The 27,810-nt window shown below is 45.2% G+C and overlaps 1 long non-coding RNA gene across 2 annotated transcripts; it reads left to right on the top strand.

Moving 5' to 3' along the window:
• Window positions 1-1,134: 1,134 nt before the first annotated feature.
• On the top strand, window positions 1,135-27,810 carry LOC142857268 (uncharacterized). 2 transcript variants are annotated; one of them, XR_012911795.1, is made up of 3 exons: window positions 1,135-1,446; window positions 8,387-8,624; window positions 27,697-27,810. It is a non-coding gene; the product is annotated as an uncharacterized LOC142857268 (long non-coding RNA). The 2 variants fall into 2 exon arrangements; XR_012911796.1 differs by lacking the exon at window positions 1,135-1,446 and adding an exon at window positions 7,998-8,159.

Below are 27,810 nucleotides of genomic sequence, written 5' to 3'. Positions count from 1 at the left end.
TAGAAGCTAACCACAGAAACACGCCATCCCCTTGGAAAAAGCAAGGCAGAATCTGGTGTTTTAAAGAATCAGATGTATTATAGCATACATTAAGATTCAAAATATATGTGCTCAGTGAATTTGGGATTAGCAGGTGTGTATAAATATAAGTCAAACCACAAGGACCACCTGAACAAAAGCTGCTGTGGTAGTGTCCAGGGACTGGCACTTGTGACTTTGGGTATTCCACACTGCAGAGTCTGTATCTCGGGGGGAGAGGGGAGAAGACTATGTAAGAGAACTAGAACTCTCCGTGACCTTTAGTGCCCCATGTAAGCATAAACTCCAAACATGCCAGCAAGCAGATATTCAACCCCATGCCCTCAGCCGGGGTCCTAGGGGCTGTGTGGGAGGCATGAGATCCAAGGGCCTTGTGTTCTATGGTTCCTGCTACCTCCAGCTTCGGTAAAATTCTTGATGCAGACCCACCAGCATTGCCCAGAGGCCAGTGCATCCTGGCAGCATGTTCCCTCTGTGCTGGGCAGGCCATAACTACAGAAGACATCCAGCTGCCACCCTGAGAACCCGGATGCCCCTGCAAGGCTGCAGTTCCCTTGTCCTGTTTGCTGGCTGGAAAGGTCCCTGTAGACATGGATGCTTTTGTAATCTCAGGAAATCAAAGAAAGTATCACTTTTATTATTCTTAACACCGGCAAATGCATTCATACGTGAATGTGCAGGCATACACAGCCAGGAGATAGCATGGATGCAAATGAGTTCTGTGGTATGCATACCAAACCTAGGCTAGAGCTGTGGGCATCTCAGCAAGCAAGCCTCTGGGCACAAACCAAAGCATCATTGTAGAAAATATTTTTAGGATGCCAACTGCGTGCTAGGAACAGCGCTGAAGATCTGGAGGTGATGAGGCAGAGTGACTTCTTGCCCTCCCGAGCTCACATTCTTGTGAGGAAGGACAATCGGCATTTCAAGGGGAGTGACAAACTATCTAGAAGTCCCAGAGACACTTTGGCGGGGCGAAGCTATAACACTCAGGGGTGAAGGAAGAGAGTGAGCGCATGCCCGAGGGAGACCCGCCCAGGCAGAGGAACCGGAAGTGGGCACATGTTTGCCTTATCCAAGCAAGAAAAGAACACAAGGAGATGTGAGAGAGAGAATAGGAGACTAGCAGGAGGGCCAGGCTGCTTTGGGGAGGTTTTGAGTCTGGGAATCTTAGGAACCATGTGGTTCACATGGACACACTCTGGAAGAGGAAGTCCCTTGGAACGCTGGGCCACGTCTGCTGTAGAATTCTCAGGGTGACTAAAGATCCACTATACCCTTATAGGATCGGTTCAGCTCCAAGCCTCAGACTGTGTTACTAGGACAAGAGCTTCCCTTGGCCGCTGCTCTCCTCCACCCTGTGTCCCATTGTCTGGGAATGTTCCTCCTTTGTCGGCTTCCAGAGAGGTGAGCGGGGCGGGGCGGGGGGGGGGGGGAGGGGGCGGAGGGTCTGGGACAGTCGGCACCAGAGCTCCCCCTTGGTACAGTGCAGGTGAAGAAAAAGCCTAACTCCCATCTGGTCCCAGGTCAAGAACACGGCTGGGTGCCGCTAACCACTTATATTTACCCTTTGCTTTGAAGTCATCAATTCAGCCCCCCCCCCCGTCTTTCTTTCTTATCAATCAAAGTATCGGTTCTATTATTTGTGTTTCCACACTACCACTTCTCACACCCCGTCCTGGGAAGAACTTGTTCCCCGATATCAGCCCTCACTGCCGAAGCCGCACCAGCACACAGGGGAGGAATCTGGGAGTAGTGACTCTCTAGTACTGTGTTGAAGAATGATTTTGGGGTGGGGATAACATGGTGATGGCTTCTCATAATAACCACTCAGCTTTGCAAATCCTTTGAGGCTGTGAGAGAAATCCCAGACGTTGGCATCAGCTCTCCCTCCATCTTCCCTCCAGGGGAAGGAAAAGAGGGAGGACTCTGTGAATGTGAGAATTGAAGTTGGAGTGTGTTCCTTTTCCATTCGTCCTTTGTCACCAGCTCAACATGTTCTCTAGGGGACCTGCTATGCCCATCTGCTTCTCTCCTCATCACAGAGGGGAGGACGGGACAGAGATTTGATTTTCCTGCCACCCACAGACTATCCTGAAATTTAATTCTGAGAACCAGATTAAGGTGCACACTTCCAATGGATTCCATTTTTCTGCCCTATGGCCCTATGGCTCAGTTCCTGCCCTTCGGGTTTATCTTTCTAGTGGCTGTGTCCCAATGCCCTTCACTGGCTTGTTGGGAGCCTGGGGCTGTGGGCTTGCTGTCCAGCTGGCCTGGATGCTCTTCCGCCCAGACTCACTGCCCTTTGTCTGTCCTGGAGCTCTGTTCCAACCGCACCGACCTACCACACCATCTGTTGTCCTGCTTGGGTTCCCTTTGTGGGACTCACCAATTATGACCTTTTGGCTATTTATTTATTTATTTATTTAAGATTTCTGCCTCCTCCCCACCACCGCCTCCCATTTCCCTCCCCCTCCCCCAATCAACTCCCCCTCCCTCATCAGCCCGAAGAGCAGTCAGGGTTCCCTGCCCTGTGGGAAGTCCAAGGACCTCCCATCTCCTTCCAGGTCTAGTAAGGTGAGCATCCAAATAGCCTAGGCTCCCACAAAGCCAGTACGTGCAGTAGGATCAAAACCCAGTGCCATTGTTCTTGACTTCTCAGCAGTCCTCATTGTCCGCTATGTTCAGCGGATTTTATCCCAAGCCAGCTGGACTGGGTCTGGCCATGTATTTATATCTTGGTTTATGACCTCTCTCCCTCCCAGTGACACAGGCTTCTGAAATGGGGACCTGAGTATTGCTTCTTATGGTGACACTGTTCCTGGAATGGGAACAGTACACGATAAACTCGAGTGGGTGAAAAGAGGATGAGGAGACTATGAGAGAATGGCTTTCAGGAAGTTAGGGTGGCTTTTCCAAGGCCTCTAAGTCAAGAGCAGAACTCAAGGCTGGAAACCCAAAGGTCCTGATGCCCTGGACCAATGTTTACCATCAACATCCTGCAGTTGCTTGGGATGTTGGTTCTCTCTCCCTCCCTCTCCCTTTCCTTCTCCTCTTCTTCTTCTTCCTCTCTCTGTCTCTCTCTCTCTCTCTCCTTTTGCTTCTGCCAAAGCTGACTAAGTAAGCGTATTTTGAACAAATTGTACAAGGACTTTGACCACCAAAGATACAAGAACTTGAAGCACCTTGCAAGGTGACCCAGCCAATTAGGAGCAACGGCATCACAAGTCTCTTTCTCCTAATGCACCTCCCCAAGGCTCCAGGCCTCTCTGTGCCTGTCAGCATCACTGGGCCATGTCCCTGGCATGCAGTGATGTGTTTTCTGCAGATTTGTAACAAGCTGCTTTGTTTGGCCTCTTTATTGTTGAGTTAAAGCTGAGGGTATATGTGTTGGATCCTAGGGAGATGTGGTGGGGCTTCCTGGGATAATAGCTCATCTACATAACTACCCTCCAAGGCCTCCACAGACTGGGCTGAACCTAAGGGCACATACCTTCCCTTCCACACTAACTCACAGATGATCACCAGGGTAACTGGAGGCCCCAGTCGACTAGATCACTAAGGCCAAACCACCTCAAAAGCAAGGAGCTCAGTTGGAGCTTAGCAAAGTGGAGTAACACATGCTCCAGAAACACAGCAGAAGCCAATTCTGGCCTTCTAGGCTTTCTTGTGTTTTTCCTTCTCCCAACATTTATGCACACACACACACACACACACACCTCACCCACACATGTAGCTGTATTGTTTGGCCAGCAGCAGGCAACTACAGACTTGAGTCACGGAAATAGACCTATGTTTAGTGTTCTGTAGATGGTAAGCTGGACAGACCTTGAGCTGTTCCCAAGGGCAGAATGAGGTTCCCAGGGAGACACAGAGACTCATGAGAAGTCAATAATAGACAGAGACTTACTCAAGACTTGGGAAAGGAGTGGCTTGGTTGACTGGACAGCTCAGGAGCAGAAAGGGGACTGAACCTGGGGTACACACCTTCCCTGGTTAGCCTCTGACTGGCAGTGTGCTGGGGGATACAAACATCTCCATGACCCTCCTCCCTGAGATCATAAGCGAGCTTAAAAGTAACTGCTTTCCTAAAGTCACTGTGGTTTTGTGGCTGATGAGGCCAGCTTTCACTTCTATATCCCAAATATACGTACTTCGATTTTTTAAAAATGTTGTACTGTAAACATGGAGTTTCCATTTGTGTTCACACTATGCTGTGACATAGTTTATAGAACACTCTACCACAGGTAGTGCGCTTAGAGCGTTCTGTCAAAAATTTCTCAAAACCCACGCAGCTGATATTGTGAGCTTGCTATGTGTGACCCTCAGAATGTTAGCTTCCCTGATCCTGCTTCCTCAAGTCAAATACGGAGATCAAAAGAGTGTTTCCTGTACCGAGTTCCTATCAGCATCCAAACATGTAACATAACACACCTAACATTCATGCCAAGCTTCTGCCACACACAGAATACTCAAAAAATAATGCTGATGGTACTGTCATTATCATTAGCGTCATCTTATAATCTATACAAGAAATCACCCCTGGCAAGAGAGTACTCAGGAATGTGGTGGGCTTTCCATTCTGTAAGGGACCCATCTGTATTAACAAACACCCACCAAGTTAACGTGTGTGCGGGCTGGAGTCATTATTCATTGGAGTGTTCATGAGAAGCTAAATGAAGAAAGCTTTTAAGACAGCCCACAATTCCTGCTGCTGCTCCACAAAGTGTGTTTGGGGTGGTCTCCTGAGTGTTGACGCAAACTTCTAGCACTCGTGGTGGAGGCACGAGAGGGAGGTTATATCTGGTACACCTGTGGTGGGTGGAAGTTATATTTGCTCCCAGGATTTTCAGTTTTTTTGTTTGCCTGCTTTTTGAGATGGGAGTCTCACACTGTAGTCTAGGCTAGGCACACACTCATGACAATTCTCCTGCCCTAATCTCCCAAGTGCCGGGATCACAGGCATGAGCTACCACACCTGGCTCCCGTTTCATTTTAAGTGGGCATTAGAGATAACGAAGTGACACCTTAGAATGTTCCAGCTTCCTCGCTCCAGCCTAAGTTCTCACAAACACGGCCTGGTTTAGGTGCCTCTGCAGTGGCTGTGAGGTCAAGGCTATTTCTCTGATAGTTTGCAGTGTGCCAAAGTAGTACATGCATCTTACTACATAGGGGAAACTTGTCATTTAAAAGAGCCCCACGCCAGCTCTGCCTCTAGGCTCTATCACAGAGACCAGCATATAGTAGATTTCCCCGATGTAATCGTATGGAGTTTCTAGTCTCGAGAGGGTTAAATTCAAACAGTTTCTCCTGGAACCTCATTCCTATTATAATCTAGCTTTTGTTCATATAGGATACAGATAGCAGAAAAATGCTACATAACTGCTTTAACGTTTTCCCTCATATGAAACAAGTCTGTAAACAAGCAGTTTCAGCTGTGTCTAAGCACTAGAAATGACCTAGGCTCGTCTGCTTCCTCCCTCTCCAAACACCAATAAGCGGTATGCATTCTTGGGTCACCTTTTCTTTGGCTATTAGACCACCAGTCCCTGCCATAGTTTGGATCTGGGGTGGCCCTAAAGGCCCACGTGTTACACTTAGGCTTAGCCCCATCTGGATGGGATGTCCAGGACCCAGCCACGTGGCCATACTTCATCATATAAGGAGGCTGGAAAACATCATCTTTATCTCTGAGCAACAACAATCTCAGGAAAAATCAGGGTCCGGTCGCTAAGGAGGAGGAGGAGGCTGGGGTAGCCTACAGCTTTGACTCCCTTGGCAACGCCTGTCAGCTCACATCTGTGCTGCCCCACAAAGAGGCTCCACTCACTTTTTCCTGGCAGGGCATCTTCCTGCTCTTGCTCACACAGCCCTGGCTTAGGGCACCTCCTGGCTCCTCTTTGGGGCTGGGGGCCTCTGTCAAGACGCCCTTCAGGCTCTCCCATCCACAGAACACTTGCCCTCACTGCCCAGGAGGTACCAATCCTGTGAGTTTTACTTTCCTGAACGTCTGTCTTCACAGTGACAGCATGCACCTGTCAGGCTTAGGGGTTCTTGTTTTCACTCTTTGGGGGGCCTGCCACCCAGTTCCCAAATAAATAAACACAGAGATGTATTATTACTTATACATGTTTGGCCTTAGCTTGACTTGTTTCTTGCCAGCTTTTCTTAAATTAGCCCATCTACCTTTTGCCTCTAGGCTTTTACCTTTCTCTATATCTGCATATCTCTTCTTTCCTTCTTATTCAGTGTCTGGGTATGTGGCTGGGTGGCTGATCCCTCCTTTTCTCACTCTTTGATCCTCTCCTCCCAAATTTCTCTTCCTTTTTATTTTCTCTGCCTGTCACCTCTATTTTTTTTCTCAAGCCTTGCTATTCAGCTCTTTATTAGACCAATCGTGTGTTTTAGACAGGCAAAGTAACACAGCTTCACAGAGTTAAACAAATACAACATAAAAGAATGCAACACATCTTTGCATCATTAAATAAGTGTTCCACAGCAGAAACAAATGTAACACACGTTTACCTAATAATTTACAACATTTGAGTAGATTATATTTTTAGCTAGGTTCCTGGCATTGAGGAGATGCCGTGTCTACTTGGTTTTGTTACTGATGATAGTGACAGAGAAGACCTGTCTTGAGTTTGCAAGCTTGGTTTGTTATTTCAGTTTGTCACATTCCTTCTGCTCCAGTCCTGTTTGCTTCCTCTTGCCGCCACAAACCGGCTTCCAGAAGCAGCTTGGGAGGAAAGGATGTTTCTCAACTTTCATTTGACAATCCATCATCCAAGGTAGCCAAGGCAATAACGCAAGTCAAGAACCTGGAGGCAGGAACTGATGCAGAGGCCATGGGGTGGGGGTGGGGCGCTGCTGACTGGCTTGCATCCCTGGGCTTGCTCGGGCTGCTTTATTATACGACCCAGAAGCCCCTGCCCAGTGAGCTATGCCCTGCCATATCAATCAATAATCAAAACCATGTCCCACAGACAAGGTCACAGGCCAATCTGATGGAAGCAGTTCTTCATTTGAGGGCCCCTCTTCTCAGGTGACACAAGTTTCTGTCCAGTTGTCAAGAACTAACTAACTAGCTTAGCTTCGCTGAAGAGAACCGTGAAGTTTTGCAGACTTCTCAAGCTTCTGTGGGGTAAATGAGCCAAGGCACTGTTAGCTCATTTCAAAGGAACAGGAGCAAGATTTGGGAAGTGGAAAAAATTGTATAGATTTCACCGAAGATATTTAGAAAAGGTTTCTAAATCCCATTCTGTGGACAAGCCAGTGTCTCCTGGGAAGCTTTGGTCTCTTACGTTCACAAAAGTTCCAGAGGTTCCTAGCACCAGTGGCTTCCTCCCATTACAAAGAAGTGCAATCTGAGAGAAACAGCCTAAAGGTGAATGGCCATTTTGGCTCAGAAGCAGACCCTCCCTAGGAGTCTGTTCTCCAAATACGCCAGACCCACCACCGCACTATGTCACCTATTCTTTGGGTGCTCTTTCTTCCCCCCTCTGAGGACGTCTTATCCTCCACTGGGCTAATCTATTCCCCTTTACTGGCTTCCCTTCCTGTGGTCAGCCCCAGCACTGGCTCGCCAAAAGAGCAAGGCTGCGTACGAAGGACGTATACACCAAACTCCCTAGACCTTCCACAGCCTTGATTTACAGGTGAAAACCCTAAGGAGACTTGGCCCAGCCTCCCTGTTCTGCCCACCACCTAACGCCGTGGCACAGTCTCAATGGCTGAACAAACAGACAGTTTTCATTGCCATATTGTAGTTACAGTTTGAAGTTTGCCACTGTTTTGTTTACCTCTTCTCAGATACGCCCATGAACTAAATAGGGACGTGACATCAAACAGTTGGGCGAGCACAGCTGTCCAGAGCCGCCCCTGGGCACTCTGGGACGGCAGTTTGTTCGGTTCCAAGAGCTCTGGGGAGCCAGTTCACACTGAAAGGTCATTGACTACCAACTAACCGTTACGAGGCATCTGAGATAGGGCAGTTGTTTGAACTGCATGGTTCTTAGTTTCAGTCAAGAGTTGCCTTGATTCTTGGAGCGACTATGATCATTATGACTGTCATCATGTGCTGTTTATGAGCTCTTCTGGCGTAAACAGATAAGGACATGGTGTGTGTGTGTGCATGTGTGTGTGCATGCGTGTTTATGTGTGCGTGTGTGTGTGTTGGAAGAGGATGCATTTAGTTTCAGCTGATCAATAGATGGTCCCCCTATAGCCACTGAAAGCCTCAGATGTCCCATAAACTTACTCCCCACCTGGCAGAGAGGGGTATGGTACCTCCAGGAAGTTCTGAGGATGTAGTATTGAATACGTGTCTCCAACCTCTTCTTTCCAGAGGACCCAAGGGAGAGAAAGCTCAGCTGAAGAAAAACTCCCTAGAGAAAATGAACTTAGATACAGGAGACTGTGGGCACTCAAAACTGCTCACCATCGGAAAGACTCTGAAACATTTCCAACCTGACTCAGCCTGACTCTGCCCAGCACTGGGAACTTCACTGGGAGGAACGCTCCAGTCTTCTAATCTGATCTCCCTGCTCCAGCAACATTTCCTATGCTCTAATATCTTAGTGTCTGTAAGTAACATTCCAGAGACTGGGATCCCACGGTTCTGTGCGGCAGATTTGTTATCAAAGCCCTTTCTTGGCTCCGTTGTCATTCAAGAACTCTTGGCGTGAAGGAGACTCAGGCTAAAATAGGAAGAGCAATGAGAAAGTGTGAAGACTCTTCTAGAACAAGGAGGCCCCGGGAGGCTCTGGAGCAGGAGAGTCCTCAGGTTCCGTCCTGGGCAGCCCCTTAGGATCCTGCTGGGACCTTGGTTAATCATCTTGCTATTAGGAAAGGAAGCCTGTGCTGTATTTAGCTCCATCACGAGAGGCCGCACTGGCCAAGAACGGAGTACACATGTGAGCCCTCTGGGATACAAGGAGGGTCCCGTTCTTAGTCTTTAAGGGAGCTCCCCCAGCAGAAATCCTCTGCACAGAGCTTCTGCCTTCCTTACCAGCTCATTCCTCTTTACTTGCCGCATGGGCCCCAAGTGTTTTCTACTGTAACAGGCCCCAAGACCTTGGCACAACTGATGCCCTGTTAGAGACACCCTTCTGGCCTTAGAAGCCAACACGTGGGCTCCCACACCTGCCAAAACGGGAACATAGACCTACTGCATCAAAGACATAGTCCATAGTTCCAGGATCCAGAGAAGTCCAGAAACCTACTAACCTTGCTTTTTGGCTTCTGGCTTCTGTAGTTTTCCTTCTCACTAACTGCTCTTACTAACCAAAGTGTGTCAACCAGAATATGATTTTTTTTTTTTTTTGGTGCATAAAGAGCAAAGAATGGTGAGGCTCAGAGCTGCATGTTTTAGGTAAGTTCCCCCATGTAGCTGCTGGCTGGCAACACAGACTTTCTATTCTGCTTTCAGAATAGCCTTATGTTCTCTGGAGGAATTACCTTGCAACATTCTGGAGGCACCAGAGAAATTCCCAGAGACTGGGAGGCCTGATAACTGGAGGCCTGGGATTCTCTGAGCAGATAGCATGGGGGAATGGGCAGTTCCTAGGGGCAGGAGTGCATACCCTGTGGTCTTCTGAGACTCCAGGAACTTCTCTTCTGTCCCTGCTGACCTACAGCCTCTTGAAGGAGAAACTACATAAAGTTGTCTGGATCTGTCCCCTGTGGAGGTGAGTGTTTCTAGCACCTTATACACAGGACCCTTAGGAAAGGCTGGATACAGCCCTAATTCCAGTGTCTGGGATCCGTGTAAGACATCACCAGAACCCCTGGTTTTGGTCTATGTGGTGGCCACCCCTCGTTGTCTTTGTTGTTGTCGGTTTGTGTGTCTCTGTATGTGTTTTTGTCAATTTTATTGACTGGAAGAAGAGAAGCTGCGGTGGGAGGGTGTATGAGCAGTCCCAAGACACCGTTGAAGTGCATGGTGTCTCTCTCAGTTTGGCCAGGTGTCTCAGAGAAACCCAAACTTCTACCTGTTCTCTTCCCCCTCCAATGTCCAAGCTTAGTCATTTACAGACTATGCCCAGGGAAGGGAAATAGTTGCGCATACCACACGGGGGTTGGGGGGCCGAGGCTGCTGCTGTTGTAGTGGTGGTATAGTTCCTTCTACCTCAGGCCCCCTCTTCCCTCTACCACATGGAATAGCTCTGGACGTGTGGGCCCTAGGAGGAATTTCCCTGGGACAGAGGCACCCCTCTTCTTCCCTAGCCAGCCCCAAGACCCGGAAGTTCTCATCTTTCCCCTTTCATGGTTTATGTCTCCTTCTCATCCAATGATATGTATAATTGGAACTCACAATTCTTTGAAAAACTTCAGGCTCTTACACCCATATGTTGGCCTGGAATGGCGGTCGAGAGCTCCTAGCCACCCTCTTTATTGCCAAGGAGCCAAGCAGAGTAGGGCAGCCACCCTTGGGCGAGGCGGGGGATCACTGATGGGATAGTGCAGCCCAGAGAGAGATCTCCCCTCTTCCTGATCTGATAGGCACCCTAACACTGACCAAGATAAGGAGGCTCTGGACGGTTTTGCCAGGCCCTTTCAGGAGAATTGGAGGCAGCTGCTAGAAAACCTACTAATCTGTCTAAGGTGAATGAGGTAATGCCAGAGCCCCAAGAATCACCCGCTGGGTTCCCTGAATGCCTTTGAAGCTTGCCAGGTTTTACTCCCACAGACCCAGAGAGGCTTGAAACTCAGCAAGCATCCGATATTGCTTCTATTATGCAGTCAGCTCCAGATATTAGAAAGAAAATTCAGAAGTGAGAAAGCTTTGAGGGTATGAAAAGGTCCCACTTATTGGAGCTTGATTGGAAGGTTTATAACTGTGACTCTGTGGAAGAAAAGCAGGACAAAGGATTTACCCAGGCAGCAGTGGCAGTGCTTGGGGAGACCAATAAGAGATCCCAGAGGGGGAAGCCAGAAAAGTCTAGGAAAAGAAGAGGTTAGACAATAACCAAAGCCCTTATTGCAAGCAAAGGGCACACTGGCAAAATGCAGCGCACAATGCCTGTCTGCGCTCTATGTGCTACCATACAGTTCCCGAGCTTCGGGCAAGGGGCTGGAGGTTGAAACACACAAACACACACAGGAGACATGGACCTCTAGTCACTGGTAAGAAGCCCTTTATTCAATAGTGCCACAGAGGCTTACATACCCAACAGTCAGGTGGGCCAACAGGTGAAAACCCTATCCTCTGATCCTCAAGGCCAAGGCAACACGTGCTCGTGAAGCAGAGCTGGTAAACAACTTTGACACAGCTTTCAGTAACTGAAATCAGAAGGAAAGTAAAGATCTCTAGCAGGGAAGAGCAGCTGGAGGCCAGGACTCCAAATGGTCCCAACAGAAAAATGAATGTCCAAATTGGAAGAGAGAAGGATACCTAGCCTTCATCTGGGTGAGAACTGACAGGACCCAGGAGCCCTGAGCCCCCAGGATTCAAGGGCATTAAAGGCAAATTTGTTAATTCCTGATGAGCACAGGAAAGGCCCATTCAGTTCTGATAGAGCCACTTGGACCAGAGATATCTCAGTAGATAGCATCCAGGGTGCTACGTGACAGACTGCGCTCAGTCCCTGAAGAACTTCCCAGACAGTGGACTTGGGGAAAGGTGCTATAACACACTCCTTAATCATGCCAGTGTGCCCGATTTCCTAATTGGGAGAGACTTAATATAAAGACTGAGGACAACTCTCTCCTTTGAGGAGGGTACCTACCCATCTTACTTTGACTCCTACTCCACCATATTCTTGTGAGCTACCCTCTACTGGAGTAATACCTACTCCAAATACCTGCAAATGATGCTCAAACTTTGGGGTACCTGCAGGATTTGCAACAGCAGTACCCTGGGGTCTGGACTGAGAATAACCCATTGGGATGAGCCACCCACCAAGCGTCAGTGATCATTCAGGTACTAAGTACTACTAGCCTAGTATGGGCCAAACAGCGTCCTATGAGCTGAGAAGTCAAGCAGTGGATGGTTAAACACATTAACTGACTATGGAAATCAGTGATCCTTATTTCTTGACGTTCCCCTTGGAATACACCTCTGATCTTGGCCCTAAAACTGGGCACCCAAACTACACACAGGAAGCAATCAAGTGGGCATAAAGGGGAGATGCCAAACAGGACACTAACGGGTGGTGATTCTTGCCACACAGGGAGACCCATGCTCTCTACTGCTCTCAGAAGACAAGAGGTCATCAAACGCCATCAGGCCACCCTCCTGGGGGCATCCAAAACTGCTGACTTCCTCAGCCCCAGATACTCCAGCTCTCAACTAGACAATCTAGTCAAAGACACTGAGTTCAGACATACCACTTTTGCACAAGGAAACCCCAAAGGAGAAAGAAAAGGCTGCAAGGAACTGGCACCCTGTTGGGGAATATTATTTTCAGGTGTGTGACTTTTGTTTATGCTGCATTTGTTTAACTCTGTGAAGCTGTATTGCTATGCCTGTCTAGAACACCTGATGGTCCTAATGAAGAGCTGAACAGCCAATAGCAAGGATAGGCGGGGCTGGCAGGCAGAGCGTATAAATGGGAGAAACCTGGGCAAAGAGAGAGCGAGGAGCAAGAGAACAAGGAGAGGAGGATGTTAGGGGCGAAGAGAGAGCGAGGAGCAAGAAAACAAGGAGAGGAGGACTTTAGGGGCTATCCACCCAGTTACACAGCAAGCAACGGAGAAAAAAGAAAGGTATGCAAAAATAGAGAAAGGTAAAAGACCAGAAGCAAAAGGTAGACGGGATAATTTAAGTTAAATGTTGGCAAGAAACAAGTTAAGGCCAGGCATTCATAACTAAGAATAAGCCTCCGTGTGAGATTTATTTGGGAGCTGGGTGATGGGCCCCCTCAAAAAGCCAAAAGAATAAAACATTCTACAACAGTACCCTAAGAAGGAATCCTTTCCCAAAGGGCCATGCTTGGAGAATGTTGGGTCTTGGATTCTACAGAGATAAGAGTCATAGTTCTCAGGCAAAAGTATTTGGTAGTTTTCATAGTTAGCGTCTCTGGAAGCGTGGAAGGATATTTCACCCAAATGAAGACAGTTTCAATAGTTACCAAGAAACTCCTCCAAGAGTTAATTCCTAGATTTGGGTTGCCCCTCCCCTAAGGTCTGTCAATGGCTCTGCTTTCATGGCCAAAGTTTCCCAAAATCTGGCAAGGTTCGAAATGTTGATGGTAAATTACATTGTGTCTATAGACTGCAGAGCTCAGGATGCATAGGGAGGGCGGAGAGTACCTTAAAGGAGGCTTTAATTAAACATGTCCCTGAGACAAGTGAAACGTCACCACTTTCCTTCCATTTGCCCTCCTGAGGGCCAGGTGCACCCATAGTTAGAGGGTTTCACCCCATTTAAAATTATATTCAGGAGGCCTCTTCCTCTCCTCCCTAAGCTCAGATGCTCACAAGGCAGAAACTACTAGCTGTTACTTGCGCAAGTCTTTACAGGCCCCACAAGTCCAGAGAGCTATTCATCAGAAGAGCTAAGCGGCCATACCCTTACCTGTGTCTTGATTTAATTTTGATAAGTGATATTTATCCAGAAAACTATCCATTTCCTTTAAGTTCTTCGAATTTTTTAGAATACAGGTTTTTGAAGTATGACCTGATGATTCTCCTCCGTGTCTGCTGTTATTTTCCCCTTTTGATTTCTGATTTTTGTTAATTTGGATAGTCTCTCTTTGTCTTTTGATTAGTTTGGATAAAGGTTTGTCTATTTTGTTAATTTTCTCAAAGAACCAACTCTTTTTCTCATTGATTCTTTCTATTGTTTTCTTTGTTTCTATTTTGTTGATTTCAGCTCTCAGTTTGATTTTTTTTTTCTATCATCTAGTCCTCCTGGGTGAGTTTGCTTCTTTTTGTTCGAGAGCTTTCAGGTGTTCTGTTAACTCACTCGTGTGGAATTTTTCCAGCTTCTTTATGTAGGCATTTAGTGCTATGAACTTTCCTCTTAATGCTGCTTTTAGTGCGTTACATCAGGTTGGGTTGTTGTGTGGTCATTTTTATTGAATTTTAGGAAGCTTTTAACTTCTCTCTTTATTTCTTCCTTGATCCATTGGTGATTCAGGTGAGCATTGTTCAATTTTCAAGTGTTTGTGGGCTTTCTGAAATTAGTGCTGCTGTTAAATTCTAACTTTAGGCCATGATGATCCAATAAGATACAAGGGGTAATTCCAATTTTTTTTTTGTATCTGTTGAGGTTTGCTTTGTTACCGAGTACGTGTTCAATAGTTGAGAAAGTACCATGGGGTGCTGAGAAGGTGTATTTTATGTTTGGATGGAATGTTCTATAGATGTCTGTTAAATCTATTTGAGTCATAACACCTGTTAGTTCCCTTATTTCTCTGTTAAGTTTCTGTCTGGCAGATTTATCCAGTGGTGAGAGTGGGGTGTTAACTTCCTGGGGTTGTAGTTTTCCTTCTAGTACTTCGTGTAGGGTTGGATTTGTGGCTAGGTAATGTTTAAATCTGGTTCTGTCATGTAATATCTTGTTTTCTTTGTCTATGGTAACTGAAAGTTTTTGCTGAGTAGAGTAGTCTGCGCTCGTATTCATGATCTCTTAATACTCTTGATGTCTGCATAATGCTTGACCAGAACCTTTCTGGCTTTCATTGTATCCATTGAGAAGTCAGGTGTAATTCTAATAGGTCTGCCATTATATGTTACTTGGCCTTTTTCCTTTGCAGCTCTAAATATTATTTTCTTTATTCTGTATGTTTAGAGTTTTATTATGTGGCAAGGGGGCTTTTTGGGGGGCTTTAGTCTATTTGGTGTTCTTTAAGCTTCATAGGCGTTATCCTTTAGGTTGGGAAAGTTTTCTTCTATGATTTTGTTGAATATATTTTCTGTGCCTTAGAGTTGAACTTCTCCCTGCCCCCACCTATTATTCTTAGGTTTGGTCTTTTCATTGTGTCCGATATTTCCTGGATATTTTGTGTTAGGCTTTTGTTAGATTTAACATTTTCTTTGACCAATGAATCTATTTCTTCTATCATATCTTCAGGCACTTGAAATTTTCTCCTATTTCTTGTATTCTGCTGTTTATGCTTGCCTTGTGGTTGCTGATTATTTACTCATATTTTCCATTTCCAGAGTTCCCTGTTTATGTTTTCTTTATTGTCTCTATTTCAGTTTTCAAGTCTTAAATGTTTCTTTCACCTGTTTGATTGCTTTTCCTTGGGTTTCTTTAAGTGATTTGTTGATTGCTTCCAATTTTTTGTCTTTTTCTCCACTTCTTTGAGGGAATTTTTCAATTCCTGTTTAAGGACCTCAAACATTTTCCTAAAGTTCTTTTAGGTCATTTTCTTTTGCTTCATCTGTGTTGAGGGTGTTCAAAAAAGTCGCTGTTGTAGAGCCACTAGTTTTTGGTGGTACCGTATTGCTGTATTGCTCTTTGTGTTGAGTATGTTCATTCCTTGTTGTCTACCTGCCTTTCCTCCAATTGGTGCAGCTGGGGCTGTGTCTCTGGTGGCCACTCCTCCAGGTGCCAGGGGATCCAAGGCTTGAATGGTTCCTCCACATGGTAGAGTCTGGGCCATGGTTCTGGTTTCCTGGAGGTTGATTGGCACCCCTGGAGCTCAGGTCTGCTGGCTCTGGCTGAGGTCTGGAGGGCGAGGCTACCTTGCTTGTTGGATCCAGTGTTGGTCTATGGTGCTCTATAGTGTCCTCATACTGAATGAGGTATTATGTCTCAGACTGAATGTTCTCAAATTTAGTTTTAAAGGGTTGTTTTATAGCTGTATTTTGATTTAAAAATTATCTGATTTAACATATTTATGTTTGGTTTTATATATGTACTACTCTGGAGAAATTTAATTTAAAAAATTCTGGTGTTCTCAGAATTATTTGCTTATCTTTTCCATTTTTAAAATTAAGATGATTCATAATAAAAGGAAACTTTAAACTCTTTAGTGTATAACCCTGTGAACTTTGGCAAACATATAGACATAAGCCACCACAATAATTAAATGGGGATGATCCCACCATCAGAAATGTCTACCATCCCACTATGTAATTAATTCACAGGTCATCCACAGATTCCGGAAAACATTGATATGATTTCTGTACCCTTGAAAAAATGTTATATTAATGTCATTAAACATTATGGAGACTTCTAGAGACCAAGAAACCAAGCACTGGGGGAATGTGACTAATACACAGTAAGCTGTACAATTTGCTAAATTTTGAGTTGGTATTCACATGTGACGCCATCATCAGGAGAAAATAACAAAAAATGGCCCTCATCTTCAAAGGGTTCCTCTTGTCCCTTTGTAAGTTCTCCAGCCTCACCTTCTGAGGATCCACCCCCTAGCTCCCTTTCCTTACAGGTAGCTCGGCATTTTCTAGAACTTTCCATAAATTTTGTACTCTTTGCCTGGTTAACACTCAGCAACTCAGCATAGTAATTTTGGTATCCATGAATTACCGGGGAACTGGGGTTGCCTTGTGTGGGTTCTTTGTCTCCATTCTCATTCTCTCTCTCTCTCTCTCTCTCTCTCTCTCTCTCTCTCTCTCTCTCTCTCTCATATATATATATATATATGTTGTTTTATTGAGCTCTATATTTATCTCTCTTCCCCTCCCTGTCTCTCCCCTCCCCTTCAACCCTCTCCTAAGGTCCCTATGCTCCCAATTTACTTAGGAGATCATGTCTTTTTCTACTTCTCACGTAGATTAGATCCATGTATGTCTCTGTTAGGGTCTTCATTGTTGCCCAAGTTCTCTGGGATTGTGAATTGTGGGCTGGTTTTCTTTGTTTTATATTTATAAATCATATGAGTGAATATATATGATAATTGTCTTTCCGGGTCTGGGTTACCTCAGTCAAAATGATGTTTTCTAGCTCCATCCATTTGCCTGCAAATTTCAAGATGTCATTTTTTCTGCTGTGTAGTACTCCATTATGTAAATGTACACATTTTCCTTATTAATTCTTTGGTAAAGGGGCATTTAGGTTGTTTTGAGGTTCTGGCTATGATAAACAATGCTGCTATGAACATAGTTGAGCACATGTCCTTGAGATATATATATATATATATATATATATATATATATATATATATATATATAATATATTTGAGCATCCTTTGGATATATACCCAAAAGTGGTATTACTGGGTCTTGAGGAAAGTTGTTTCCTAATTTTCTGAGAAATCGCCACACTGATATCCAAAAGGGCTGTGCCAGCTTACACTCCCACCAGCAGGAGTGTTCCCTTTACCCCATAACCTCTCCAGCATAAGTTGTCAGCAGTGTTTTGATCTTGGCCATTCTTACAGGTGTAAGATGGAATCTCAGAGTTGTTTTGATTTGCATTTCTCTAAGAATGTTGAACATCTCTGCGTCTTTCAGTTATTTTAGAGTTCTGTTTAGGTCTATTCCATTTTTTAAATTTGATTATGTGTTCTTTTGATGACCAATTTGATTTCTCTGTATATTTTGGAGATCAGACCTCTGACTGATGTGTGGGGTTGGTGAAGATCTTTCCCCATTCTGTGGGCTGTCATTTTGCCTTGTTGATCGTGTCCTTTTCTTTACAGAAGCTTTCTAGTTTCAGGAGGTCCCATTTATTGTTTCTTGTCTGTGCTACTCAGGTTATATTTTAAGAACTGGTCTCCTGTGCCAATGTGTTCAGTGTACTTCCCACTTTCTCTTCTATGAAGTTTAGTGTGGCTGGCTTTATGTTGAAATCTTTGAATCTTTTGGACTTGAGTTTTGTGCATGGTAACTGATATGGATCTATTTTAATTCTTCTACATGTTGATATCCAGTTATGCCAGCATCATTTGTTAAATGTTTTCTATTTCCATTTGATATTTTTTACTTCTTTGTCAAAAATCAGCTGTTCAAAAGTGTGGATTAATATCCGGGCTCCATTGGTTCCATTGGTCCTCCTGTCTGTTTTTATGCCAACATCAGGTTGTTTTCAATACTGTAACTCTATAGTAGAGTGTAAAGTCTGGGATTGTAATGCCTCCAGAAGTTCTTGTATTGTACAGCATTGTTTTGGCTATTCTTGGTTTTTTCTTTTCTATATGAAGTTGAGCACTGTTCTTTTGAGGTCTGTAAAGAATTTTGCTGGGATTTTGATGGGCATTGCATTGGATCTATAGATTGCTTTTGGTATGATTGTCATTTTTACTATGTTAATTCTACCTACCCAAGAGCATGGGAGATCTTTCCACTTTCTGGTGTTTTATTCAATTTATTTCTTCAAAGATTTAAAGTTCTTTTTATATAAGTCTTCCACTTGTTTGGTTGGAGTTACTCCGAGATATTTTATGCTATTTGTGGCTATTGTGAAGGGTGGTGTTTCTCTGATTTTTTTTCTCAGCCCATTTATCATGTATGTACAGAAGGGCTACTGATTTTTTGAGTTAATCCTGTATCCTGCTACATTACTGAAAGTGTTTGAGTTGTAGAAATTTCTTGGTAGAATTTTTGGGGTTGCTTATGCAAACTCTCATATCATCAGCAAATATTAAGAGTTTGACTTCTTTCCCGATTTGTATCCCCTTGATCTTCTTTTGTTATATTATTGCTCTAGCTAGGACCTCAAGAACTATATTAAATAGATATGGAGAGAGTGGACAACCTTCTCTTGTTCCTGATTTCGGTGGGATCGCTGGGTGTTTCTCTCCATTTAGTTTGATGTTGGCTGTTGTCCTGAATAGTTTTCTTCATATGTTTGATTGCTTTTTCTTGGTTTTCTTTAAGGAATTTGCTGATGTCTTCCAAATTTGTCTTTTCCTCATTTCCTCTTTAAGAGTCTCAACCATTCTCCTGAAGTTATTTTTTAGGTCATTTTCTTCTGCTTCATCTATATTTGGTTGTTCTTGCTGTTGTAGGGTCTCTAGATTTTACTGGTGTCATGTTGCTCTTTGTGGTGTTGCGTGTGTTCTTACCTTATCTACTCATCTTTTCCTCTGATAGGTGTGGTTGCGGCTCCCTGGGGCTCTGGTGATTAATCTTCTAATCTTCTAGGTGACAGTGTATCAAAGGCTCAGATGGTTGTTCCTCATGGTACAGTCAGTGCCACAGTTCTAGTTACTCTGTTGATTACTCCGTGTTCCTGGAGGTTGCTCAGCTCAGTTCTTTCAGGGTTTGCTCTGCTCCCATGGAGTTTGCTTCTCAGCCTTGCTCTGGTCTAGGATGCTGGCTCAGATCTGTTTCTGTAAATGTTCCTGGTCTTGATCTGCTCCTGTGGAGGTCCCTGGCTTGGGGTTGGTCCTGCAAAGGTCTCTGGCTCAGCTCTTCTCCCTCAGAGGTCCCAGACTCATGTGCACCCAGACCCACAGAGGACCTGGCGCAGGCCTACTCCCTCAGAGGTCCCAGACTCGCATAGGTTCTGGCTCAGACCTAGGTCCTTGGAGATCCCATACTCATGCCCAGACCTACAGTAGTTTTGGCTCAGGTCTACTCCCTCAGAGGTCCCAGATTCATGGCCAGATCCTCGGAGGTCTCTGGTTCTGGCCCACTCGTTCAGCAGTTGCTCCCCTGTACCTGCTCCTGTAGAGTTTACTGTCTCAGGTCTGCTCTGGCCCAGGCTGCTGGCTCAGTCCTGCTTCTGTGGAGTTCACTTGGTTCTTTATGTCCTTAGTAAAATAACCTAAATACAGATGCAGAAGAAAACTTGAGGATCATTTTTATTAGAGTTTTCAAGAAAAACAACAGGTCAGGCAAGTGTAAGTCTAGACAGCTACTGGGAGGAAGAAGAATGATAATGAAAAGCCTTTCCCAGGCCAGCCTCGCCAAGGAGGTCTGCAGAAGCTGCAAGGTAGAGGGCCAAGGAATAGAGAGAGTGAGAAAGTAGAAGGTCCAGGGAAGCATGGTTTAGCTTTCAGATCAATCTGAAAGAGAAAGAGGAGGGGAAGGGAAAGTCAGACTATTCTCAGGGGATTAACAGCAACTAGGCCTTTGGGAAATGGTTTCTCCCTCTACTGTCCTCAAGGTTACATTTTCACTCTTGGCTGGCTAGCTCTTCTTCCCTCTCTAGGTCACAGCCTTGGGACCAGCCTGACCCAGGAAGGGGGTAAGGAGGGAGGACACTTGACATAAACAAGCTTGAGACAGGGGAGGGTCCCTTGTTCCCAGAGTCTACTTTCATCACATTCAAATAGTACGTGACAATTCTGAGTAGGGACTCCTTTGAGGACTGCCCTTTGTACCCTTTAATATAGGTGATTATGTCAAGGTTTGCTCTTTATCTTGGAGATTTATTGGAAGTGGGCTTTTACTTATCTGTGTCTGTGGAATGTGCTAGTGCTGTGCATGTGTGCTCAACTGTATGCAAAGGCCACAGTATCTTGGTCTCTCTCTAACGTAATATTGTTTCGTACAGGGTCCATCACTGAATCCAGAGCTCACTGGCTAGACTGGCTGATTGATCAGTGAGCTCTGGGATACTCTTATCTTTGACCCTATATTTCATGCCAGGTTACAAATGTATGTCACCACACCCTTCTTTTTATGTGGATGATGACTTTCCATCTTACTCAGTGAGGAAGGGTATCTCAGTTGGTCACCGTTGGCCAATACAAATCATCTGGCTGGCCAGGTTGTTCTCAGGATCCTCTGTATCCGTGGTTCTCAACCTTCCTAATGCTATGACTCTTTAATATAGTTGTGGTGACCCTGGACTATAACACTATTTCATTGCTACTTCATTACTGTAATGAATCATAATGAAAATATCTGGTATGTGACCCCTTTGGGGTCACAGCCCACAGGTTGAGAACCACTGCTCTACATCCTTCCTCTGAGCCCAGGGATCCAGGTGGGCTGCTGTAATCATATGGCATTTGTGTTGTAATCACATTGGCCATATGGATCAAAAAGCCCAGGCAAAGAGGGGAGCTCAGTAACCCTGCATGGTGGCAGTGAGCAAGGGTGCAGGCATTTCAAAGGACTGCCCATGACACAGGAGCCATGTCAGGAGGAACAATTAAGAGCCAAAGATCCTGCCTGCCCCCATCCCTAATAAAGCAGGCAGATAGCCCATCCCACAAGGACTGAGGTCTAGCGCCACTGGAGGACCTCAGGCAGCAGCTTTCATCACCAGAAGCACTTCCATCTTCTAAACATTAGCGCTGAGTACACTGCTTCTGAGTCGGCTCCCCCACATGGAGCAGCCTGAGAAATAAGTTATAGTGTTTTAGATCCCTGACCCTAGGCTGGGGCTGGGACTGAACTATAGAATGCATTGTTAGTGTGCCCAAGGCCCTGGAGCTGAACCCTAGCATTGCCCAACAAAAGCCCTGGAGGGGAGACGAGTACCCAAATACCTACCAACTTTTGCTTTGGCATAAATAAGACGTTATGTCTATCTGTATCTATAAGATTGCCAAAGGACACATTTTTTTTTAACACTAGGGAAAGTGTAAAAGCATGTGAGGAGATAGAATCGTATCCATAACTTTTTGCAATTAAAATGCTGCCCTATGAGATGCACGCTGACTTCTGTGTGGTTGCTGGTCCCCTGATGTTGTTGGACCCTCGTTCTAGCCCATGAGGGTAGGGAGTTGGATTCCTGATTTCAGGCCATCAAGGCTCGAGCATTCATATACGTGTGATGGCCACACAGAGGAAACTAATGACCAAAAACTAATGCCTCTGAAACACAGTCCATTATCATAAGTGAACTTGACAAAGCAGGCTTCAATTCTAGACATCAGAATCCCTGCCCCACCCATAAGTTCTATGTGCAAAGAATTTCTTCTGGGGCGACCTTCCAACCTATGCACCTTCTCTTGAACTCCCAGTGTAGGTTATGAAAACCGCTGTAGTTGTATGCTGTGGTGGCCATTCTTGACTGTCAGCTTGGTGACAGTTGGGATGAACTAAACCCCAAGCAACTGGGTACACCTGTAAGGGATTCTTTTTAATTAAACCATTGAAGTGTGAAGATCCACCTTCAATCTGGGCCACACCTTCTGGAGGGCAGGCTGTATAAAGGAGACCAAAGAACGGAGCTTTTGCGCTTTGCCCGCCTTAGCTCCTGTTGGGAAGTCCATTTCTCCACTGACATCAGTCTACTACTTCGGGATTCCTGCACATACTGAAGAGCAGCTGAGACAGCCTTGGGGACTGCACAGCTGCTGCGGCTGGATTCTTGGACTTCCCGTTAGTGGGTGGCCATTGTTGGACTAGCTGGACCACAGCCTGTGAGACACTCTAATAGATCCCTTGATATATATCAAGGGAACAACCCTCCTTCCTGCACGTGTACACTCACATGTGAGTGTGTGCATGTGTGTGTAAGGGGGGGTAGGCATAAACTTCCCTTTGACTTCAATCAGTAGACTACACGCTCATCTCCCTTAAAATACTCCAGATTACTTCATGGTCTTATTTTAAGTCTTAGACTGACAGAGCCAGCTGCAGAGACATACTGTCTATGGCAAGGACGTCGTAAGTGTTTAGCTCTTGAGCAAGACGATGGTCCTCACAATTTGGCTCCTGTCACACAGCCAGAGCACAGTCCACTCTTCTTAACAGCACTCAGAATGCTGAGTTACACGTGAGGTCTACATGCCTAGAACTTAATAGGCCCACAGACCTTAGCGCAACTGACACCATAATGGAAGTACCTCTCCATCATGTTCCAGGCCTTGGAACTCAGCATGTAGGCGGCACTACCAGCTCTTCTCTCCCAGTCCATAGTTCTGGGACAGTATTGTACTTCTGCTCTGGCTGCCTGTTCTTGCTGAGGTGTGACAACCCAGGATATGGTTTTTGTGTTTGTAATCTCATTGTGAGAAAGTCTGGGGTCTGCCCTTGGGTCCTACATTCCCAGTCTAATTGCTGGTTGGCTAGTAAAGACTTTGTATTGGCTTGAGCCCATGTCCGAGTGGGTTTCTCTGGTGGAGACCTCTCAACACTGATTTTTCCGAATGCCAGCAGTTAGCAAAGCAGAATCAAAGCCTTGGCAAACATATCTGACTTCCTCGTTTAAAGTGAGTCATTTTAGTTTTAAAAACATTTATTGCTGATAGCTAAACTGTTGGCCTGTCTGGTAGTCAGAGCATATTAATTTTAGTAGTTAAGATGCATACTACAGGCAGAGACAGGAGGATCTCTGTGAGTTCAAGGTCAGTGTGGTCTACATACAATTCCAAGACAGCCAGAACCACAAAGGCCTGTCTCAACGCACCCTCTGACCCCAAATAAAGCATCTTACCTATGCTCCTGTTCATGATACACTTTTCATTCTTAGGGTTTTTGTTTTAGTTTTATACCAAATTCATAGTGAATTAAGTAAAATTATTTTCTATAAACTTGATGATATATTCAAATATTTAAAATAAATTATGAAACAAAATGACTTAATACTATTTCTTTTGAAGAAAGTCCCACTATGTAAGAGTATAGCTTTAAACTCACTCTTCTTCTGCCTTAGTCTCCTGACTGCTGGGATTATACATGTTTCACCCAGCCCAGCAGACAAAAGGTAGTCTTGTACCCACCCTGGAGAAGCCACTGCTGTCTAGGGACACTGCCTAACGAGTCCTTGTTTATATACTAACTTAAGTGGACGGGGTTATGTTTATTTTAAGAGGCAAAAATTACTTTGTCTCAGTCAAATAACTGGATAACTGGTATAGACAATTTACATATATTGATAACATTTTAATGGAACTGTTGCAGATCTAGGGTTGACAGTTTGAGGCAAAGTTCCTTCCTTTCCCAGTTGATTTTACTTGCATCCTGAATCTTCAGAAGTCAAACTGCTACCCTGAAAATAGAAACCACATACAATTAAAAACTAACATGTAACGCTGATCAGCTTATGATTTAAAACCAATTAAATGTTTAATCAAATTAAAATGTCTTTTAAAATAGCTTTAGTATACAGAGTGTTGAATTAGTAAGCCTAGTTTATTACTTATTAAGGACCCATGAAGAGTATGTCAAATTATCTGTTTTAATATCTTTTTATTTATTTATTAAAGATTTCTGTCTCTTCCCTGCCACCGCCTCCCATATCTCTCCCCCTCCCCCAATCAACTCCTCCTCTCTCATCAGCCCGAAGAGCTAGCAGAGCGGGTTCCCTGCCCTGTGGGGAGTCCAAGAACCTCCCACCTCCTTCCAGGTCAAGTAAGGTGAACATCCAAATAGCCTAGGCTCCCACAAAGCCAGTACGTGCAGTAGGATCAAAACCCAGTGCCATTGTTCTTGACTTCTCAGCAGTCCTCATTGTCCGCTATGTTCAGTGAGTCTGGTTTTATCCCATGCTTTTTCAGACCCAGTCCAGCTGGCCTTGGTAATATCTTTTTCTTTTGACACAGGGTCTTGTGTCTCCCAGGCTGTCCTTGGACTCACCATGTAGCCTAGGATAACCTCAAAAACTTAGTCCTCCTCCTTTCATCCCGAGGGCTGGGATTGCAAGGCTGTGCCATCATGTCTTGTTTGTGCTATGCTGAGGATTGAACCCAGGGCTTTCGGCACACTAGACAGGGACCCTACCAGCTGAGCTCTATGCCCAGCTTCCTGTGTTTGTCAAATGTACAATCTGTTATTTGACATACTATCTCAAGACAAGTGAAGTACAGATGCTACATTGCAGAAATGGAACACTTTAACAGATACACAGACCCAGCTCTTAACCAAGAACCAGGGAAATTCAAAGACACCCCTAAGGTGCCCTATGAATTCTTTCCTAAGGCAAGTCTAGGCGTACAGTGCTTAGACCACTTTATAATAATCACATGCTAAGTAGCAGTTAAAATGGCCAACCCTGCAAGCTTGTGCTCATGATCATAGAATGAAGAATGTCATGCTGGCTGAGTTGATGTGAAACTTAATAGAACTCCTGTCCTCAGAGACTGTCTACATCATTCTGAAACAAACAAGGAATCCTGCTGGGAATGAGGCAGATACCTGCAATGTGATTGTTTAGGAGGTAGAGGCAAGAGGATTATCAAAACTGGGCTACACACTGAGTTCTAGGCCATCCTTGGTTGTGCAAGAACCTGTCAAAAAAAGTGAGGGGAAAATCTTGCAATATGGCACCAGAAGGAGGTACTGAATGGACTCCCAGTGTGACTGTCAAGCTTGGTGTTCACAGATACAGCAAAGGTTGTCATTTGTGACAAGGAGGAGAGGACCTCCCTGGTGGAGGGAAGATAGTTTCAGGCCCTGGGGTAAGTCTAATCCATTTTGAACTGATTATTGTAACTGACTGGAGAGTCCTTGAGATGTACTTTTATTCTGCACATGGACACTATTTATACAGGGGAATGCTCCCCTGATCCCTTTCCCTACCTTTGAAGATCTTTGGCTTTGGATACATGGGTTTACAACTGAGCTCAGTTTTGTCCCATAAATGCTCTACATTTATGGCAATGCCAAGCTGGTTTTGGTTACTATAACTTTGTAGCAAACCAAGTTATGCAACGCCTACTTCATTCTTTTTTTTTTGTTTGAGATTGCTTTGTCTCAATGGAATTTTTGATTACCTTTAATATAAAAGTCATCCATAACCTTCAACAGCCTTTATAAACAACTGGCCAACAAGAAAAGCTTCAGTACTTCTAATAGCTAGTCAATTTCTGCTTCTGCTGTCTCATTTTTGGGCCACAGAACTACCAAGTTGACAAGGCTACCTTCCACTGCCATCACTGACAAACGCCACCTGCCAGGTCAAGAGGCTTTCACTGCTTAGCACACTGCTGAATCTCCCTGGACCTGTCCTGGAGTAATTCTTAGACTAATTGTTTAGGTTAGCACACATGTTCTTTCTTACTGTCCGCTTAGCAGACTCTACCGCTGTGGCTCCCAGCCTTCCCAATGCTGCGAGCCTTTACTGTAGTTCCTCATTATAGGGGACCCCCCAACCATAACATTTCCATTGCTACTCCATAACTGCGGGTTTGCTACTGTGGTGAATGCAAATGCAAATATCTGTGTCTTCTGATGGTCTTAGGGGACCCCTGAGAAAGGATCACTCCACCCCATTTGGGTTGTGACCCACAGGTTGAGGACCACCACTCCATTCACCTAGGAGGCAGGCTCCTCGGGGCAGCTATGAGGGATTAATTAGTCTCCTGGTGTACATGTGAGGGACAGCCCCTGGACTGGGCTTGGGGCTTGCACTACATAGGAAGGTGAAAGCTGGAGAGCGTCACCGTGGCCAGCCGCCTCAGGCACCTGCTGCAGGAACTCCCTGCAGATAACATTTTCCTTCATTTACTTTACATACCAGTTTCCCCTCCCTTTTCCCATCTATGTCCTCTCCCCACATCCACTCCTCCTTCATCTCCATTCTGAAAGGGACAGGCTTGCACAAAGCATGGCGCACATCAAGCTGAGGCAGAACCAAGCTCCTCTTCTTAGCATCATCGTCGAGGCGGAGTGAGGTAATCCAGCATGGAGAACAGGTTACCAAAGCCAGCTAAGTTCCAGGGAGAGGCCCTGTTCCCACTGTTAGAAAAGACCAAGCTACACAACTGTCACACACATGCAGAGGGCCTAGGTCAGTCCCATGCACGCTCCCTAACAGTTGGTCCAGGGTCCATGAGCTCAGGTCAGCTGTCTCTGTGGGTTCCCCCATCATGACACCCCTGACTCTTACAATCTCTCCTCCCTTTCTTTCAAAACTCTTCTATCTCAGCTTGTGGATATGTGCCTCTGCTTCCATCAGTTACTGGACAAAGTATCTCTGATGGCAATTAGGGAAGTCACTAACCTGCTAACAGGAGATGGCCAGTTCTGGCACCCTCTCCACTATTGCCAGGAGTCTTAGCTGGGGTTATCGTTGTAAGTTCCTGGCATCAGGTTTCTCCCTATCCCCAAAATGCCCCTCCCCTTCAAGACATCTCTTCTGCCACAAGGACACTTGCTCAGATATGATCATAGTAGCATTATTAACAGCCAGAACCTGGAAAACAACCCAGATGCCCCTCAACTGAAGAAATGGATAAGGAAAATGTGCTAATTTACACAATGGAGTACTACTCAGCTGTAAAAAAAAATGATGACCTCATGAAATTTGCAGGCAAATGCAGAGAATTAGGGGGAAAAAATCATTCTGAGTGAGGTAACCCAGACCCAGTACCCACTCATAGGTGGTTATTAGGAGTAAAGTATAAGACAACCTACAATCCCAGCTCCAGAGAGGCTAGGTAACAAGCAAGGCCCAAAGAGGGATGCATGGATTTCCCTGGAAAGAGGAAGGAGAAAAGATCTGGGGAACTGGGATAAGGGGGGATGGAGTGAAGGGACCTAGAGGGAGGGGTGAGGTAGGGTGGGCTGGGCTGGGTTGGGTGGGCTGGGTGCAGGAGGCGGGGAGTAACAGAAGAGAGTGCTCTTAACCACTGAGCCACCTCTCCAATAATAGATCTTTACACTACCTCATACTGGAAAAATCTAAGAAAACAGTTGTTATCCTGTATTGTTTGGGGAGTGAGATGGAAAAAGGCTTTTCTGTAGGCAGTTACTTGACAGCAATACTCCACACCCCTAGAGAAGCCACCCCAAACTAGTCACCTTATACCCACCTTGTGGCCACCCGTATCAACCCAAATCTCCCACACACCCAATTAACAATTCTTATGCTCACTAAAATGCCATTTTCACAATGTAAATGTGACATTATAAAATATGCATATAATGAAAATGTCTACCTTACCTTTCTTTCCATAGGATTTCACAAAATATGGGTTATGAAAGACTCCATTGCCGAAAAGGTTTCGATAGCAACAAAACCGAAGCCTCCCAGCTTGGAAATGTGCCTAAAGCTAGACACGCGCGCCCAGA

Source organism: Microtus pennsylvanicus, chromosome 9 (assembly GCF_037038515.1).
Source record: "Microtus pennsylvanicus isolate mMicPen1 chromosome 9, mMicPen1.hap1, whole genome shotgun sequence".
Taxonomy (NCBI): domain Eukaryota; kingdom Metazoa; phylum Chordata; class Mammalia; order Rodentia; family Cricetidae; genus Microtus; species Microtus pennsylvanicus.
Note: the sequence above shows the minus strand (reverse complement) of the source record. Positions and strands in the feature narration are given on the sequence as shown.